At 36.4% G+C, this 15,967-nt stretch overlaps 1 protein-coding gene across 11 annotated transcripts in view; it reads right to left on the bottom strand.

Annotated features, from left to right (window-relative positions):
• The window catches only part of Fggy (FGGY carbohydrate kinase domain containing), a 511,054-nt gene that overhangs the window by 393,009 nt on the left and 102,078 nt on the right, over positions 1 to 15,967 (bottom strand). The window lies entirely within an intron of this gene.

Raw genomic sequence — 15,967 nt, 5'->3', positions numbered from 1 at the left:
GGAAAACACAGACCGTTGGTCCTCTACTGAACTACATTTAAAATAGCTTTTGTGAAGAATAGACACAGTGGCCATTTTTATATATGTGTTTGCAAGCAGAATAAAGTGATTGTAATGTGAACAATGTGTACTTCTTCCCCTTGTGACAGAAAAGGAGACATTATGTCCTAGACCCGTGAAGGGACTAGGGGCTGAAATAAACAAAACCTTAAGCTTTATTACATGAATTTCTGACAAAAAGCACTTCGAAGCCTCTTTCCCATCATCAAAAAACCACACTGGGCAAGATCAGAGCTTAACAGCCAACAAAAAAACACATTCAATTCCTGAGATCATTTTCTTGAAATAGAAAACTACATATGTTTCTCAAATTTCACATCAAGCCACTGCAGAGGCCAGACTGCAGGGCTGAATCAGGCCAAAGTAAGAGAGAAGGGAGATGGAGGGGGCTGGGCAGGGAAGGGAGTGAACAGAAGAAAATGAGCACATGCTTCCACATTGCTACATTTCTCCAGTACAATCTAAACTTAAAAACAGCCTCAGCTTCATAGAACTTGCAGTGAGCGTTGTTTATTGGGCAGCCTTTGCTTTGTCAAATTAAGATACATTGTCCTGAATTAGCTCGACTCCTTAAATTCAAAATGACTTCATGGTTGGCAGAGTGTGATGTCTCCAGGGCCAACTGCCAGGAGTAAATCTAGGGCAGAGCCTCAATCCCAGCTCTGTACTGACCTACCTGCCTCCGCTAGGAGACAGCAAAGCAAAATCCCAAGCAGACAGGTTGTTAGGGTTAATTAAAACCCAAACACCTCTTTAGAAACTATCTCCATCTCAAGGTTTATGCAGAATGTCAGCCTCCTAACAGGGTGAGTTGGGGAGCAGGAAGGAGGAGGAGAAGGGCACAAAACAATTATGAATGGCATTTGGAACTCATTAAATTTTAAAACAGGTTGCCACCCTATATAGACCCAGAAAAGTTCAAAATGTAAGGCAACCAGGAATGAGCTGAAGACTGTTTTTAAAAGCCTGTGGAGACTGCTTGGCTTTTAAGGAATAGTATCTGGGCAATAATGAAAGCTGACACATTTTATTGGTGAATGTGGTTTTTGGCACATTTTATGACACAGGTTGACAATTCTTTGTATTTAACAAAAGAAAGAACAATCTTCTAAATGACTCAGGAACAAAGGGTTCTATGACTGCAAATTCCTGATGGTAGTTAAAAATTCTCTTCAAAGGCCCTTTAGAGAGAAAAAGAAAGAACAGGAAGAACAAAAGGAAAAGAAAGTCTATATATTTTATAAAACTAAATAGAAGTAAAAAGGGGAGAAAAAAAAGAGTAAAGAAAAAGGTACAGCATGTTAACATTCAATTATATTCCAAGGAGTTGAATTCAGTGGTTAGACCTTAATAAAACTTTGAAAAGAAGAATCTTGAGAGAGAAAGAATCCAAAAAGACACTTTCATCAACACTATTATACCTCAGAGAATCAGAACCTGAGGCTATAGAAAGGCTACATGGATCACTTAAATCAACCACTTCATTTTGCAGATAAAGAAATTGAGGACCAAGGGAATCAAGACTTCAGAGCTCCTAGTCACACTGCTTTTAACTCTTGTGCCACTGGTCTTGAGCACCACCAAGCTGCCAAATTCTAAGTACATCACAGATGGTACATCACCGATTCTAAGACTGCATACATCCTTTGATCAGGTTAATGTTGTTTGCAAGGTTTATTTACATTGTAATATATGTTAGAGTTTCGTTTTTTTTTATGGCTAAATAATTTTATTCCTTTGTACACATCTGCTGTACTCTGTTTATCTAGTCCTCTGCGGATGGAGTGCTTGATGAACGTGTGTATTGTTTCACTTGCTGTCACAGGGAATAATGCGTTAGTGAATGCTGGTGTCCTGGTTTGTTTTCTGCTACTAGAATAAAGTATGTAATGCTGGATTTTAGTTCACAGTTCCTAAGCACCAAGATCATCAGTCTTCTGGTAAGGGTCTTATGCTACATTAGCTCACATGCAGCAGATCACAAGTATAAGAAAAACAGTAAGAGCTGATCTTCTTTATAAGAATTCACTATCTTGGTGATTAGTCTGGACCTTGAGGCCTAATAGAGTTTCAAGAGAATGAACTCAGTATCTAAGAAGAAAATTAATCTATTCACGATAGTGGTGTCTCCATGACCTAATAGCACTAAGGAGGTCCCACCTCTTTTTTTTTTAAGATGTAAAATACACCAAAACAAGACAGAACAAAGCCAATCAAGACAATGTAGTGAAATTGGTATAGAACTTCAAGAAAGATACTGGGAAAACAGTAATAGCTACCATAAGATATCTTGTTATCTTCATAATAGTTGTCCATTCCATGAGATATAACAAAATCAAACAAAAAACAGAACCCTATAAAGCCAATCAAAACAGAATACTGAATAGAGGGAAATAATCAGAACAAAGCAAAAACAATGAAAACAATATTGGCCTTCAAAGACAAGACAGAAAGAAATTCCCCATATTTGCTATATTGCATAGGGTCATCCACCCAAGAAAAGCTCAGGCCTCTAGCCCTAGGTCACATAATCAACCAAACAATACAAGTATTTAGTTGCTTTATGTACCTTAATTGATGTCAACGCAGGCTGATCTGGGAACCATCCAGTTGCTAAGGGCACGATACAGGGAGCCAGAGATGGAACAGGATGGGACATTTGATTCTCAGCCTGCACTCCAGTAGGCCCCCAAGAGACGCTGAGTTTTTTCTCTCTGGCACACCTGTGGCTTGCGCCACTTACCAGGAAGGCAGGCTAGTTGCTTTCTTGGTTGGTCCCCCAAGACCCAGCATGGTTGATTGTGGGGAGATACTGACTATTCTCTCCCTGGCGTGCCTGTGGCTTGGGCAGCTTACCAGGGAAGGCAGGCTCACTGCTTTCTTGGTTGGTCCCCCAAGTCCCAGCATGACTGATTTTCAGGAAATGCTGATTTTTCGCCACATCCCACCTCTTAAAGGTCCTAGCAGGTCTCAAAGCTGTCCCATTGGGAACTCAGCTCTAGCAAGTGAACTTTTGTGGGTCAACCCAAATTGAAACCAATGCATTCAGTGTGTACATGTCTGTTCAAATTGTTCCCCTTAGTTGTTTTGGGTATAATCTAGGAGTAAAATTGCAGGTTCATATAGTAATTTATGCTGAGCTTTCTGTGGAACCTGGTTGCATCCTTTTACATTCTCACCAGGAACGTAAGTTCCAGTTTCCTCATATCCTTGGCAAGTCTTATCCCTCCACCCTACTTTTTAAAATCGTACCCATTGTAGTAGGTGCAAAGTGGTCTCTCATTATGGCTTAAAAATTGACTTTTTAATGTTAAGAAATCTCTGAAAGTAAAATTGATTGAATATATATTATCTTAGAGGTAACATTTTTTGGCTAGGATCTCATTGAAATATCTTGACAAGAAGTTCCCAGATAATCACATAAATTGTTTTCTAAGGGGAAAAAATTCCAGTTTTTCTTGACATGCTTGTTGCAAAGGTTTTAGATCTGCATTATTTTATAGTTGTACTGGGGGATGTTTTAAAAGAACAATGTCATATAAAATGTTTTCCATAGATTCTAAGAAGAATGATTGAGAACTCCTCTCCAATCTGATTATTTTTTTCAGTAGAGTTAATAGAACTGAGAAATAACTAACTACGAGCCTTCTTTTACTCTTGTTTTTGGCAAAGGAGAATGTTTTCACTTCCTCATGGAGAAGCATGGCCATTATATCTTCACTGATGAATAACAGAAATAGAAAATTCAAAAAATATGTAAACAAGTAAAGGCTGATTCACTTCTATAAATAAATTTGGATATATGTAATGCTGGGCTCTTGTGACAGTCCCATGAAGTCAGCAAGGCCACTAGCTCTTTTGATATTTTGACTTCATTGTCTTGGCTCTAAATTCCTCCTCAGTATCATCTCATGGTCCAGGATGGTGCCAGAGTCTCCAGGATCGCCCACATTCTGTATACCAGGAGGCAGGCAGGTGGGGGAGCACATAAAGAGCATGTGCCATATGTCTGAGGCAGCCTTCTTCAAGGGACCTTCTTAGAAGATCCCTTTAATGTTTGTACTTGCATAGCATCTGCCTTTATCACCCACAGATTTATAGGCAAATCTAAATGGAATGCAGTATGGTCAGTGTGGACATTAGCAGAATTCTGCACTATCCAAATAAAAATGAGAGGTTTTCCTTTTCTTTTGTTTTGTTTTGTTTTCCACTAATCAGAAATGGGAAAATTAGTATTGGAGAGGGAAAAAAAATCACAAAATCATCATTAGTAAATTACACTGACCAGTACTCCAGATACCAATTTATAATCTGTGTAGATACTCAGAGGAAAGTAAGTAGGTGGCTACAGAAATGATAAGCTTGCAGCAGCTGTAGCTATAATTTCTGTGGTTGATTCATCCACTTATTCCCTACAAGTATGTAGGGAACATCTATGAGACAAGTTCTCTCCAATCCAGTAGTGAATGGATACACATTTATTGAACTCTTCAAATTCAGATAAGTGCTGGAACCAAATAGTCCTCAACTCAAAGTTTCTTTTGACTGAGTCTTTTCACTTGAGTGAACTCAGAGGAAGCAAATGAATCCCTCTCCACTCATTCCATCTTATGAAAAGAAAGAATAAATGACATAAACTTGCTTCTGGAGAAAATGACATATCCTAGTAAGATCTCTGGCCAGTTTCTGCCACACATTAATCCACAAGAAGTACTATCTGGACTGAATGATTGATTGATTGATATTGGGGTGAATTCAAATTTAGTAGTTTATGGGTAGGTAGAAAGGATGGGCCTTCCTGAAACAAGTAAATATGTGTGATTCTTTCTTCCCCAATCCTTCTTGGTTTGTGAGTTTTATCTTGGCTTCCTGTGATCAGGGGTCAGAGAGGGACCAAATAAGAACCACCTGGGATCTAGAGCTGTCATGGATGTAAAGGTATCAGGTGCCAGGGTGGCCTTCAGCCAGTCAGTTCAGTGGCAGAAATCTCAGGGAAGGCAAGAAGATGAACTATTCTGGGCCAGCCAGGATATCCAAGTCTGTCAGGACCCAGGTCTCATGGAACCAGAAGCCAGTACCTCCACTGAAGCTTCCCTGCCACATCACTGTAGTTCTGTCTGCACACTGAGGCAAAACTGAGGAAGAGCAGAGTGGCTTCTTTCACTTTCCATCAGTAATGTAAATATGGAGAGAAAAGGATAAGAATCTAACTCTGTCCTTTGGGGAATAGTTAAAAATGTGTGACCCTAGGGACAGCATAAACACATTTTGTTCAAAACCACTAGTCTGAATGTATTCAATTTCTATATAGTTCTTTTCCAGCTCTATGCTGCATACGTTTAGACATGAATCTTGGATGCCTGAAAGATAATAGCCAACATGATTCTAAATCTGCACCAAGCAGCAATATAGCTTTTCCTTTACTTAATAATTTTCTCTGAGACCATTTAATCTGATTTTCCCTTTCAATATAGTAGAATAACCTGTGAATTTCAGTCTTCATTTAAAATAAATCCAATAATATATTCTCTATTCAAAATGTTTTAAAACAGTCAAAGTCTTAAAAACTTAGCTCTCATTTTCCAGGTAATATACCTGAAACTGAGAAAGGTCTTACTATTCAGGTGAAATCAGTGGGTGAAACAAGGAGCTAGATTATTATACCTTTGCTTAAGGGTCCTTTTCCCAACCCAAGAAGGCCCGGATGGGACATCATAATCTTTAAAGTCTCTTGGGTTTGTTTTCCACCCAGGGTGGCTTTCTGACAGTGAACTATCTTGTGCACTTAGTAATTAGACCTGCTGCTTGTGCTGAGTTGGCGTGATTCTAGGTAGCCTCAAGGGTCATTTAAATGAAATAAGCCAGACACAAAAGGACCAATATTGTTTGATTCTACCTATATACATTATCTAGAATAGGCATATTCTACAGGTCTACAGGAAGTAGACCAGAAGCTAATGGGAGCTACAGGAAGCAGAAAAAGGGGAGTTACTGCTTAATGAATAGTTTGTGTTAGAGGTGATGCACAAATTCTGGACAACAATAATGGAGATGGTTATATAACATTGAATTTAATCTGTGCCATTGAATCCTATACTTAAAAGTGTTTAAAATAACAAATTATACCAACCAGATCTATATTCTAACTGCTGAGTTGTGAGATCTGGTAGGCACATCTGATCTTCTGGCCTTCCCTATATCCCTACATGGACACATGCACCTGACATGCAAATGATGCTTGCTTTTGTCTTCTGAACTACATGCAGTATATCATAAGTCTATACATGCAAGTCCAAAGAGGATTTTGTGAAATAATAAGATGATTTTTTTTATTCAGCATTAGCCAATATACTTTATACATAATCTCTTATCAGTCAGAATTCCAAGGGCAAGGAAGAGTAAGTGGCACTCAGAATCCTTAACAAGGATGTATCTGTGAGGCATTTAGATAATGAAAACTAATTTTAATTATCTTGTGTTAAATGACTTGCAGTTATATAAAAGAATGTTGGTACTCATTGGTGGTCAAGTAGTAGAATCTAGAGGGAATTATGATGTCAGCAATATTGTAGCAAATAGTTGAGCAAAATAAACACATATGCATATGTCAGAGCTGACATCTACATTGATAGAACATATACCAGAGAGCACAGATGTAATAAATTATAGAATATTGGATGCATGTAGGTAATAGGTGTTCAATATTACTCTTGCAACAGTTCTAAGGTGTGTATTTTTCAAAAATTATAACTGGGGGAAACTACTAAAACAAAAACATATACTGAATTCTCACTGATATTCAAGAAAAAAACCAAAATTAGCAATTGAGATAAATAGCCCATTAGAGCAGGGGCCTGAATTCAGTCCTGAGGGTCAAATGTGCACAAGTTGAATGCAAGTGCAGGGGCACATTTGCAACATCACTCCAGGGCGGTAAGATCAAACCAGTGTCCCAAATACCAGAGGACACACGGGAGATTCTTAATGGTCTAACTGGACCATGCCCAGTGACTTCCAAGCAGCTAGCAGGGGCCTGAATACAGTCCCAGGAGCCAACAAGTGCATGAGTTCAATCCCAGCACACAGGAAAGCTCTGCAACCTTACTCCAAGACAGTAAGACCACACCAGCATCCCAAATCACCAGAGGATGCACGGGAGGTTCCCCTGGGCCTAAATGGGCCATGCCCAACAAACTGCAAGCAGCTAGCAGTTGACTGCAATCTTCCCTGGCATGCAAAAGTGGGCCAGGTGATTTCTAGCACACAAAATAAGCATTGAAACATTGCTTGAAACCCACAAATATAGGAACATGACAAAATGAAAGCGCAAAATGCAATCTCAAACTTCCAGTCCAACCCAAGCAAGCCTAGGAGACATGGAAATACAAGAAAATGGAAGCCATCCACCTGAGACGCCTGAAATGATAACAACTGAAGTAAAAAAACAACTCTGGGAAGCTATAAAGAACTCTCATCACAAATAATCTCCTAGGTAAAAGAAGAAACGATGAATATAATGAAAGAACTGCTGAACACATCTAAAGAAGACACACTTGGAAAATCAGAGGAACAATGCAAAAAGATGGAGAAACCCTGAATGAACAATATAAGAAACAAACAGAATGCATGAAGCAGATTCAAAGAGATATATAGAAAATCAAAAATTCCATTGAAAGTTAGCAAAACCACATCAACGAAAGTGAACATAGAATTTCAGACCTCAAAGACAAGATTGCAGCTAGTGAACAAGAAAAGAAAGATCTTTTAAAAATAAGATGAAATCAGGAAATAACAATTCAACAGCTGCAAGATGATGCAAAGAAAAACAACATAAGATTGATAGCTATACACAAAAATGATGGTGACAACACAAATCATATCAAGAGGCTATTCACAGAATAGCTGAAAATTTCCCAAACATCAGAATGGAAAACAACATGCAGATCAATGAAGCATATAGAACTCCAAATAACCATAACCAAAATAAAACTATACCCTGACATGTAATAATCAACATCCCAGAAATCCAACATAAGAACAGAATATTAAAAGCTGCTAGAGAGAAGACACAGATCACCTATACAGCAGAGCCTATCAGAATCACAGCAGACTTCTCAACACAAACAATGAAGTCAAAAAGAGCATGGAGTGAAGTATTTCAGATCATAAAGGAAAACAACTTCCAACTCAGACTGATGTACCCTGCAAAACTGTCCTTCACAATGTATGGAGAAATAAGATACTTCCACAACAAAAAACAGCTGAAGAACTTCATGACCCCCAAACAAACCCTGCAAAGAATACTGAACGACATTCTAGACCAACATAGGAAAAAATCACTAAGCAAGGCAGACAATTAAACAGAGTGGAAAAGTAAAGAATCAACAGCATAAAGATAACATGTCAAAAGTAAACCAATATATATCAGTTATAACCATTAATGTAAATGGCCTCAATTCAACAATTAAAAAAAAACAGACTGGCAGAATGGATCAAGAAACAACATCCAACCATATGCTGTCTACAAGAAACACATCTAACCCAAAAGAAAACACAGATTAAAAGTCGAAGGATGGAAAATAATACTCCATGCAACAGGATACCCCAAAATGGCAGGGGTAGCTATTCAGTTTTCAGACAATGTGAACTTCAAACCAAGAATGATCCTAAGAGATAAAGAAGGTCACTATATACTAGTTAGGGGAAAACATCAAGAGGGAGAGATAACAATCTTAAATATATATGTATCAAATTCAGGAGCACCCATATACAAAACAAATATGAACAGAAATGAAAAATCAAACAAGCAATGACACAATTATAACAGGAGACCTCATCACAAAAGTACAGACCAACTAGACAGAAAATCAGCAAACAAATAACAGAATGGAATCACATCTGTGAACAAATGGACTTGGTGGATGTATACAGAGTGTTCCACCCAACAACATCAGAATATACGTTCTTCTCAGCAGCACATGGAAAATATACTAAAATAGACCATATACTAGCCCACAGAACATGCTTAAGTAAACATAAAAGAACTGAAATTATCCCATACATGTTATCAGATCATAGCTCCATGAAACTAGAAATTAATGACAAAAGAAACGGCAAAAACCCAAACAAACACGTGGAAATTGAATAATTTGCTCCTGACCAATCAGTGGGTAAGGGTAACAGGGTGTCGTGGTTTATGTCTGTGTCCCCCAGGCCTCATGAGTTTGAATTGTTTATTTGTTATTTGTTCATTGTCTAGTGCTTGGATTAATGGTGTCAATGCTCCACCCACCAAGGGGTGGAGCCAGGATGTGATGTAATGGCAGGAAGAAGGTGTGTCTTGCTCTTTGCTGGTTCCTGCTTTGCTGTTTGCAGCCACCATGAAAGGCGGCCCAGCCATGCCCGCCTGCCTTGGAGTCAACTGAGTGTGGATTGAAACCTCCCAAAACTATAAGAAATAAACCTTTCCTTTCCCAACTTGGGCTTCAGGTATTTTGTCTCAGCAACGAGTAAAAAGTAACTAAGACACAAGGGAAATTAAAAAAGAAATTAAACAATAGCTACAAGCAAAGGAAAATACAAATACATCTTGTCAGAATCTGTGGGACTCAATGAAAGCAGTCCTCAGGGGAAAATCTGCTGTGATGAATTCCCACGTCAGGAAAATAGAACAAACACAAATAAACAACATGATGCTATACCTCAAACATGAAGAAAAAGAAGAGCAAGTTAAGTCCAAAGCCAAAAGAAGGGAGGAAATTTTAAAGGTCAGAGCAGAAATCAATGCAATAGAGACTAAGAAAATAAGACAAAGAAACAGTGAATCAAAGAGTTGGTTCTTTGAAGAATAAATACAATTGATAATCCCCAAACCAACATTATTTTAAAAAGGAAAAGAAAAACACTCAAATTCATATAATAAGGAATGAAAAGGGGGCAATCACTACAGACCCTGTGGAAATACAGAAGATCATCAATACCTATTTCAAAAACCTCTACTCTCACAGGCTTGATAACACAGAAGAAATGGACAGATTCCTAGAAACAGATGAATTACCAAAATTGGGTCAAGAAGTTGTAAATTTGCTGAATAACCCAATTTTAATTAGTGAAATTCAAAATGTAATTAAATCCTTACCAAGAAAGAAAAGCCCAGGTCCAGATGGATTCACTGTGGTACTGTACAAGAAATTTAAACAAGAAATTCAAACTCTTCAATGAAATCAAAAGGGAAGCAATTCTCCCTAACTCATTCCTGGAAGCAAATATTACTCTAATACCAAAACCTGAAAAAGACTCAACTAAAAAAGAGAACTACAGGCCAATCTCCCTAATGAACACAGATGGAAAAATTCTCAATAAAATTTTGGCAACCAGAATGCATCATCAAGAAGATTATTCACCATGACCAAGAGGGATTGATCGTGGGAATGCAGGGATGGTTCAACATACGCAAATCAATAAATGTAATCTACCGTATCAACAGAGCCAAAAATAAGAACCACATGATCATTTCTATAGATGCAGAAAAAACTTTTGATAAGGTCCAACACTTATTCATGATAAGAACCTTACAGAAAACTGGAATAGATGGTCGTTACCTCAATATGATAAAAGCCATCTATGACAAAACAACAGCCAGCATCATATTAAATGGCCAAAACTGAAAGCCATTTCAGGGTAAACCCTGAAATCAGGCACAAGACAAGGATGGCCATTATCACCACTCCTATTCAATATGTTGCTGGAAACAGTAGCCAGAACAATTACACAAGAGAGAGAAATAAAAGGAGTATGGATAGGAAAAGAAGAAGTTAAATTATCTTTATTTGCAGATGACATGATACTCTATATAGAAGACCCCCAAAATTCCATTGAAACACTCCTAGGTATAATAAATAAATTCAGTAATGTAGCTAGATACAAAGTCCACACTCAAAAATCAATATCATTCCTATGCAGAAACAACAAAATCACTGGGAGAGAAATAAGAGAAGCCGTATCCTTCACAATCACATCCAAGAAAATGAAACACTTAGGAATCAATTTAACAAACGAAGTAAAAGATCTATTCAGGGAAAAATATAATACCCTGAAAAAGAAATTGAAGCAGACCTCAGAAAATGGAAGACATCCCTTGTTCATGGAGAAGAAAAATAAACATTGTGAAAATGGTCATTCTTCCAAAATTGTTATACAGATTTAATGTACTCCCAGTCAAAATACCACTAGCATACCTCAAAGATCTAGAGAAATCACTCCAATTCACCTGGAACCAGAAGATCCCTGGAATAGCAAAGGCAATTCTAAGCCACAAAGGCAAGGCAGGAGGCATCACAATTCCTGACTTGAAGTTATACTACAAAGCTATTGCAATAAAATCAGCATGCTACTGGAATAAAAACAGACCTCAGGATCAATGGAACAGATTAGAAGATAAAACTATAGCCACAAACACTCTGCCACCTTATCGTTGATAAAGGGGTCAAACACGCCCATTGGAAAAAAGATAGTCTCTTTAATAAATGGTGCTGGAGAAACTGTCTCTCCATATGCCGAAAACTAAAACTAGATCCAGGCCTGTTACCATGTACTAAACTAAAGTCTTAATGGAGCAAAGATCTAAATATTAAAGCAGAAACACTAAATCTGTTAGAAGACAAAGTAGGTAGAAATCTTGAAGACATAAGAGTAGGTAGAGAATTCATGAACAAGAATCAAACTGCATGCGAAATAATTCACAGAATCAATAACTGGGATCACATCCTATTAAAGAGTTTTCGCATGTCGAAAGAAACCTCCAGCATAGTGAAAAGAAAACCCACAAGCTGGGAAACAACCTTAGTGAACTCTCCCTCACACAAAGTACTTCTGTCTAGAACATATAAAGAATTTTTTAAAAGTCAGATCCTAAAATTCAAAGATCCATTGCAAAAATGGGCACCTGACATGAATACACAGTTCTCAGATGAAGAAATACAAATGGTAAATACATGAAAAACTGTTCATCATCATTACTCATTTCAGAAATGCAAATTAAAGCAACACTGAGATTCCATCTCACTCCAGAAAAAATGGCCAGAATCAAGAAAACTACCAAAAACAAATGCTAGAGAGGCTGAGGGAAAAAGGAATGCTCCTGCACTGTTGATGGGAGTGTAGACTGGTGCAACCACTGTGGAGGTCAGTCTTAGAAGTTCCTCAAAAAGCTGAGATTGAAAGTTCCATTTGACCCTGCTATTCCACTTCTGAACATATTCCCAAAAGAACTGAAAACATCATACCACAGTGATATATGTGCACCCATGTTTATAGCAGCACAATTTGTAATAGCCAGATCTTACAAACAACCTAAGAGTCCATCAACCAAGAAACGGATAAAAAAGATGTGGTATTTTTATACAATGGAGTACTGCTCAGCTATAAAGAATGATCACATTGAGATATTTATAAGTAAATGGTTGCAACTTAAGACCATACTCATTTGTGAAACAAATCAGACTCATCTGTAAATACCGTACAGTCTCCCTAGTGTAAAAATGGTAAGAGTATGTAAGATACAAAAAAACTCAATACAGTGAAAGGTTAAGAATCTGCTTTAAAGGGGAAAAAATAATAACTCAGGGAAAATGAGGAAAAAGAAAATGGAAGGGAAAAGAAAAAAAATCTAAAATTACATAAACACACTTAGGATAGCTAAAATGATTGTGCTGCAAGTTCTATAAGTTCTTGGAACAAAAGAGTTAGCATTCATTATATTGGAACAATTGTGCGTATTGTTGTATGGTGATCTGGGGAACTCTTGAAGAACATTATGTAAAATAACAGCCCCAATTATGCTTCTACCACCTTGTTTTGAAGGCCTACATTGTCAATGTTTTGGACTCTGCTATTGTTATTTGCCTTTTTTTGCCTCATGTTTTTCTAAGAATGTGTTTTGTTTTTCCCTGTAATATAGAAAGGATGGATATATATGTAGAGACTCATACACATGTATAACTTCTCCTCAACACTTTGAGAATCGATTATATAATGCATGATGAAGTGAACAGCTACTTTGAATAAAAAAAGACACAATGGTACCCACTACTGATTCCGCAGGATCATGCTGTGAAATCTAGAATACTATTATTCTTTGTTCAGAGTGACTTTAGTCTGTTTTGTATTGTTTAATTTCAACATACATGAATTTTGAAAAGAACAAGAAACATTTTGGCAGCCATTGTTGATTTTCCTATTGTCGGTTTTTAAGGCCTAAAATGCCTTCATCATTCTTTTCCGATCAGTTTAATACTATTTTGTTTTGTATGAATTCATTGTGTGTGAAGATATGGAAAACTATTTAGAAGAAAACAAGATACAATATGATAGATTGTGATGATCTCCTGTTGTTTTTCTTAAAATCTGTGTCTCTTACATTGTTTTCTTCTGATCTGTTTTGTTCTGTTTTATATTTAGTTTTAACCCTTTTTAAAATAAAATTAAAAACAAATAAACAGCCCATTAACCTTGGTAATATGAATTAATATCATTAGTAATTGACACTAGTTGATACAAAATACACAGTGAATAAAAAAGGAATCACATTTATATAAAATATATAAATTAAGATCCTAGGCTTTCCATGATTATGACCAAATTCATAAGACAGTTGAAATTTAAGGAGAAAAAGTTTTATTTTGGCTCCCAACAGAGGTTTAAGTCTATGTTCACTCAGTCCCATTGCTTTTGGACCTGTGGCAAGGCAGCATATCACAGAAAAAGCATGTGGTAGAGAGAATCTCTTTACCTCATGGCCTCCAGGAGGCAAGATAAGAAACAGGAAGGTGTTGAGTCCCAAAATTCCCTTCAAGAGTACAACTCCAGTTACCTAACTCGCTTCCTCAAGACCCTATTCCCTAAAGTGCCAGAACTTCCTAGTACCAGGCTATCCCTGGGGACCAAGCCTTAAGCACATGGAGCTCAGGGAGATGTTAAATATTCAAACTACAACAGTCTCATTTTAAACCTAAGCATTTGGCAAAATTGATATATACATTGTACTGCCAAAATAGAGTATTACACAGTTATTATTTTCAGATAATAGTTATTGATAGCAAAAATACAATAGAAATATAGTAACTAAAAATGCATAGCAAAAAAAGATTTCCAATTTAAAACATTTTTTAAAACTAGTGGAAAAAGAGTCTAAATAATAATGTTATTTTTGAGATTCAGAAAGTTGCTATAAGGCAATAATGTAATCATAAACACTTCCTAACATATTAACAATTAATCATGAGAAAAATAACAATGTAGTAATAGCCCTAATAAATTCCAAAGAGAGCCATATAAATTAGGAAAATAATTGCTGTTTTTAAATAAATTACTTCTAAAAATCACAATTTCATCTCCTTAAAATAGAAAACAGAATATTTATTACAACTTATAGAGAATTGTAGAGAAGACAAGAAAGAAAAAATAAAGTATATTATAAAGTAACATAAGGGAAAATAAAGATTTTTTTAAAATGCAGCCCTGTATTCCTACAAGTCATGGAAGTATTTCAGGAATTATGACATGTAACCTCTGAATCAAATTTACAGAGGGTCTCTTGAAGAATTTAAGAGCCTGGTTATCTATTTCATTTAGTCTAAGGACATACAAATAAGTAAATTGAAAAAAAGTCTCCCATACAAAATATTTCAAAGTAATATATGTGACTATCCATCCTAAAGGAAGAAATGCACAACCACTACTGCTTAAGTGTGAGCTGTGCAACCCAATTTCCTTACAAACAGTACTGATACAGAAGTGGTGGAAGAGCATCTCTACAGGGAGAAACTTGATGAACAGGCAGTAAGGCCTACAGGGAAGATAAGTCTCACTCATGTAAGTACCTCAATATGATAGTACAAGGATGGTACCTTATCTCTGTGGTCTTTTCCCCAGAAATACACTATCTAAGTCTCATCATGAGAGAAACATCAGAAATAGTCAAATAGAAGGAAATCCACAACATGCATAACCAGCACTCTTTAAAACTGTCAAGGTCATCAAAAAAAAAAGGAAAGTTTGAGAAACGTCACAGTCAAGCGGACCCCAAGGAGACATAAAAGTTTAAGAAACTGTAACAGTCAAGCAGGGGCCAAGGAGACATGACTAAACGTAGTATGCTTTCCTAGATGAGATCCTGGGGCATAAAAAGCTCATTAGTAAAAAAATTAAACAATCAGAGTAAAGGATGGAATTTAGTTCATGATAATATATCAGTATTGGTTATCAATGGTGACAAATGGACCACATTGATATAAAATATTAATAAAAGGGGGAATTCACTGTACCAAATTTGTAACTTTCCTGTAAACTTTAAGTTACTTTAAAATAAAAAGTTTTCATACAGAAGAGTTAAGATAGCTATACTACTAGTTGAAAAGAAAGGTATTTGCATATTGTTTCATCAATTTTTCATGCCTATGGATTATAATAGGAGCAACTACTTTGAAAATAACAATACATAATGTACTAACCATTATCACTCTCTTTCAATCATATTTTGAAATTCTGTACCAGTTTTTACTGTTTTCTTTTAAAATAAAAAGTAATTTTTTAAAAATTGTAATTGAATTTAATAGAATATATTTTAGTATAATATATAAAAGTTATCAACCCTTAATAATATAACAGAAATTTCTCTCAGACCCCAATGTTAGAAAAAAGTCTGCTTTTGCTGATCAGTTCTGCTGCTATAAACATGGTTGCACAAATATTGCTGTTATGTGATACTTTTAACTCAGAAAGAAAGTTTTTAAAATTATTCTCAGTACAGTTATTAAAAGCTTTCCTAGTATCTTAGATTCATACAATAATCAGGTTTTCTCATATGTTTCCCACTTAACCTTGTCACACCCTCTCTGTGACTCAGCCA

This window comes from Cavia porcellus, unplaced genomic scaffold (genome assembly GCF_034190915.1).
Source record: "Cavia porcellus strain 051 isolate PalLab524CR breed Dunkin Hartley unplaced genomic scaffold, mCavPor4.1 scaffold_25, whole genome shotgun sequence".
Classification (NCBI taxonomy): Eukaryota; Metazoa; Chordata; class Mammalia; order Rodentia; family Caviidae; genus Cavia; species Cavia porcellus.
Note: the sequence above shows the minus strand (reverse complement) of the source record. Positions and strands in the feature narration are given on the sequence as shown.